Consider the following 5559-nt stretch of genomic DNA (forward strand, 5'->3'; position numbering starts at 1 on the left):
CTTTGTTAATAGAAAAAAACAATATGAAACGAGTTTAGAAATGTAATTAAAGTTAGTTTTAATGCAAAGAGAGATTAACAGTCAAGATTAACATGTGTACGTATATATATATATATTGTACCACACACATACACGCACGCACGCACGCACACACACACACACACACACATTTAAACTATATAGTACATAATTTTACTTACATACTCTTTATCGAAATGATAACAATCATATTTATTTTTATCTGCAATGCCTCTAAAAAAATCCATATTTCGAAAACATTAATGGAACATCATCATTTAACATACATCCAATTAAAAATAATGAAAAGTTAGGAACTAAGAACTAAGTTAGGAACTAAGTACTATAATATTATTCACAAAATTCGAGTTAAACTTAATGAGTAAATAATATACATGCACTTGCAGAGCAATCCACTCTACAATCTAGTTTGCAGATAGCAGAATCGGATTGAATTATTCAACTTTCTATTCTCTCACTATCTGGCAGCTGCGACACGCATCCATTTTATATTTAAACTTTTATACATCAAAAATTATATCGTTCATTTTTCTGCAAAATTTGGAATAATACAAGATTATATAAACTGTGTCTCTTGTACACAATATACGCAAGCAAAGTAGTAAATATTGTTAGTGATTCGTAAATATAATTTAGTCTATTGATTAAGAATATTATAGCATATAGCAGAATACAGAATATTAGCAGAATACAGAATATTATAGCATAGAATATTATATTCTATAATATTATAGAATATTATAGAATATTATTAATATTATAGTAATTATTCACATAAAATCCAATTAATTTAGTATAATTTTTGTTTAGAATCCTTGGAAAAGTTCAGAGATATTTCAACGTGTATATGATGACTATATGAGCAAATAGCAATCTCATTTCTATGGTTTCCCGATGAAATCTATACAAAATTTACACGAATTATACACACGTGCATACAAATTCATTTACATACTAAATAAGTGTCTAAAAAAATATAATTTTGTGACACATTCAGCATTCCATTTTCACAGACATTTGACCAGATTTTGAGCGCACTTTAACATTTTCAAAACCCATTAGTGATTTTTTTAAATTTTATATCGAATACTCCACAGCGCTGGAAGAAGTAACCATTTTGAGTTCTAATAACTTAACCATGCTATCATCTCATTATATAACGCGCATTTACTTTTCTTTGATATATCCGCACGTCTTCATTTATATTATTAAGTAAAACACTCTATATCTTTTTATATATTTTGATCTTTAATATTTCGACTCAATTTAACTAAAAGACTTGAAAAAAACTAACTAAATATAATTTGTAATGGAAATGGTTTACGAATACAAAAATTGCTGTTATTGCCTTCGTTTCGACAACTTTCACTTTCATTGTCCATTATAAAACTATACGAGCGGTTGCAGTCACATTTTCTCTTATGATCGCGTCCCATGCTAAGCCAACGAACGACACGATCTTGTCGTGGTTGTACGTCTGCACATTCAGCTCTTCCTCGAGCGCTACATAAAGCATAGCAAAGTCTTCCTTCAGCGGTTGAAACTTTTCCATAATCCCGGACGATGATGGCAGATATGTGGACAATTAAAATCTTATGTTAGGATAGCTTAATATGTACGGCTGCGGTTGATCGGATGCACAGGCGTTATATGAATATTCGTCGGTGTCACATGAGCGTTCAGCAATTGCATATAATAATTGTTGCTTCGATGTAAAAATTATGCTTCTGGCAACTGGTTATTGCTGAAACAATGAAACGCACCACATTCTTTTTAGTTTGGAGTTTAATGTCTGACAGAGAAAGTGCGCAATATCTTTGAAATACCCTGTACACATAATTATAAAGATATATGAAACAGATAGCTATTTATTAGCAAATATATTTAACATAAATTCTTACCTGCGTCGAATTACTTTGCCGCCGTTTTTCATTCTCGAATCTGTGTTTCGCGTGTCGAAACCAATCTTTACATTTTGTTTCAAAATCTTTCTCTGTGACATTAGGGAATGTCTTCCTGATGACTTCTACAAGAAACAGTTTATTAATGTTTTATTTTCTGTATTTTCATACTATGTAATAGAAATGCTTCTTCATGTCTTCGCGATATCATAACATTATAGTAAGCAAAAAAAATGTTTTAAAAAATTTAATTATTAGAATTGTTAAAACATTGAATAAATAAACTAATTTGTTTATGTGGAAATTTTAACATGCAGTGGTATTTTAATATCCAAAAATGTGTTTAATAAAAACTATTTTTGCTTACTAAACATTAATTTCATTATCTCTAAATGATGAAGTTTTCGTTTTCCCTTTCCTCCCACCCAACTGTACAAACTAGCTACTTCATTCGTAAAAATATATATTATATAAGCATTCTTTTAACCATTTCTTCGTAAGTACATCCACCAATAGCTGCCAATATGCTGAACTGAAATATTTTAAAAGCATACATAAAACAAATGTATATTAGTATGTTAGCAAATGAATGCTAGTATATTTGTATATATGTTACTTTACATAACTCACCATACGCTCTTTTAATCCTTCTTCATTTGAAAAAAGCATGCCTTGTAAATATTCTAGTTCTTCTACAGTTTTCAGAGGGAGAGACAATTTGCTTCATTCATCATTTGGCAAAGGGCTATGACATTCTCGCGTCAGATTGAAATCATTATTTGAATTCATTTTAGTCAATATAAGTTGATATTGCTCAATGAGTTGATTTATGTCAAATTTTATATCTGCTAACGTTCTATCCATATGATGAAGATAATCTGAAAATAACACAAATATATATAATATATATAATATATATAATATAAATAAAGCTACATTGTGACTCGTTTTCGGTAAAGCATAATTCTTGAACTACTATTCTCGGTTAAATGGACAGTAAACAAGTGTTTCATTTCCATTGACATTTTAGAAAATATTAGCATTCAAGATAAAAAAATATATTTTTCGATATAAACTTTTATATTTACTAAATTTAAAAAAAAAGTAAAATATTTTTGTTTTAAACAGAATTGCGTTCATTAATCATCTAAAACTAATTTAAGCTAAAAAATTGCTAATTGACATCTTGTCTGAAAATATATAATATCGAATTATGTTCTACTTACTTTCAATTGTAATATATTCTTCATTTCCTTTTTGTGTATGGTTATCTCTTTTGGGTATCTCTCTATGGGAGATGGGAGATCCTTGGATATCTCCTTTGTATATATCTAAAAGAGTATATAAAGGCCGTGTTCCGATATTACTGCCAGTACTGGAAATCTATAGTTCACGTAACGTGACCTATAGATTTTCAGTGTTGGCAGTAATATCAGGACTACGGGAATAATTGTATTAGCAGTGTATATACATATATTTAAAAAATTTTACAATACAGATTATTTAAAATAAAAAATAGTCAGTTAAAGAATTGCTAATTGACATCTTGACTGAAAATATACTATATTGAATTGGCCTACTTAATTTTAATATATTCTTTAGCTCCTTTTTGGGTATGTTGCGTGCATCTCCTGTGTACGTATCTGAAAAAGTATATAAAATTGTATATATGAGTGTACATACATATATTTATAAAATCTTATAATACAGAAGATTATTTAAAATATAAAAGACGATATTAATATCGTGATATTATTAACGGTTTATCAGAATTCTAAATATTCTTTAAATATGTCACTGCTCGACTATAAAGCCAGATTTAAATGTTTTTATTTTTCAGACTTTTCCAATGAATATTCAATGACCTCAAACGTATACGAATATTTCAAAATACACGCGTAATAAAAACAATTTTAATATTACTTACTCGTATAAACAACTATAGGCGCTTTCGGATATGATGGTAGGCGGAGAGGATCACTATCATGATCATCATCGCTTTCATCATCATCAATATCAATCTGTTTTCTGGCTCTGATTTTTCTTTGTGCTTTGTCGTCAGTATCGGTATTAATATCGGAATTCATTTCTGCTTTTTTTAGTTTATTGCTTGACTGTAGGAGTCTATAAAAATATAACATATCTATAATAATCTTTATAAACAATATGTTTTCGTAATTGTTTGCAAACTACACATAGACAGCAAGTTAAGAATCCTTGTGATACGTTCACTTACCATATATACCAAATACTCTTTTAATTGGATACATCAACCAATTATCTTGACGCGTTTGTCGTTTCTTTTATTGCTTTAATGATATCTGTTGATCTGTTTTATAATTGGGATACCAACATTTGTTGATATCTTTTTGTACCCAATTATTAGGTACTACTTGTATTCCATCCTCAAATTCTAGTAAATGGAATAGATCGTTTGGAAGAGCCATCTTTCTATAAATAATGATAAATAAATATAACATATGTAGCGGACGTTTTCTAAATTCATATGTATAAATTTTAAAGTATTATTCAATAATTAAATTTTGATCACCCGGTATATAGACTTAACGTATATGCTCCCGCACATATAAGGCACTGAGACTTATTCATCTAAAAAATAGTAGTAAGATAGAATTAATTAATTTTAGGACACCTAGTATATAAGCAAGTATATTTAATAAGTATAAAAATTAATTTGCAATATATAATCGCTATAGAATAGAACACACATATATATACGTTACACATACACATACACTAATAGGAAATAAGATTAAGAGCTTAAATTAATAGTTATAACATTTATTATATTCAACATCATATAATACATTTATAATAGTACACCCTATGTATTGTAAAGAATTCAGACTAGCGCGCCGATCAATACTCTTATCCGCCTGCTGATAAGACCCAGCCCGAAGACAAAGGCATAGCTAGTGCATAAGCACTTGGAGGCTGACGCAACGCACAGAAGGCCCGTGCAATATCCCCACAAAAGAGAGTCCCCACCTAGTACACCAACAACGCCACCTACTCCAGGCAGAATCGAGGGAGTCCGATGCAGCAGTCGCGGAGCTCATTACTATTCATCGCCTCGACTAGTACGGTCATACTAACTAGTAGAGTCTCCGGCCCGAGCGGTCTTCTAATTCCGAGTAGTAATCCGGCGTCCGCGTCGTCAAGCTTTTTATTTGTCCATACGGACTTAGAATTTTCTATTGTTCTACGCTACGACCAGTACGGTCTTATAATTACTTCATTATAATTTACCAAGACTCCGACTTTATTACGAGACACGCGCAAGGTGTCTATTAGTTGTACAAGTAATATTAAATAGTAATAAACGTTTTATATATTCATTGAGTGTGTTACCAATTCAATAACATCTACCTGGATTCCATATCCTGCATAAGGACCTTAACCATAAGGAGTTGAGAAGCAAGGAATTAAATATACAGTAAAGGTTTAAATATTGCGTAAGTTAAAAGACCTATCTAATTATACCTAACAAGTGACACATTGACAAAATCTCTGAGTCCCTGGGTAGACCCGGTGAAATGCAGGGTGACCCGAAACAAATATAATTAATAATTTTTTTATTGTGTATTGACGTTGAGAC

At 30.3% G+C, this 5559-nt stretch overlaps 1 long non-coding RNA gene across 1 annotated transcript; it reads right to left on the minus strand.

Annotated features, from left to right (window-relative positions):
- Positions 1-1266: 1266 nt before the first annotated feature.
- On the minus strand, positions 1267-4384 carry LOC126858687 (uncharacterized). Its single transcript, XR_007688713.1, has 7 exons — positions 4177-4384; positions 3868-4064; positions 3167-3583; positions 2571-2818; positions 2308-2472; positions 1941-2065; positions 1267-1783 (listed from the first exon to the last, which is right to left on the minus strand). It is a non-coding gene; the product is annotated as an uncharacterized LOC126858687 (long non-coding RNA).
- Positions 4385-5559: the final 1175 nt, after the last annotated feature.

This window comes from Cataglyphis hispanica, unplaced genomic scaffold (assembly GCF_021464435.1).
Source record: "Cataglyphis hispanica isolate Lineage 1 unplaced genomic scaffold, ULB_Chis1_1.0 scaffold57_size7605, whole genome shotgun sequence".
NCBI lineage: Eukaryota > Metazoa > Arthropoda > Insecta > Hymenoptera > Formicidae > Cataglyphis > Cataglyphis hispanica.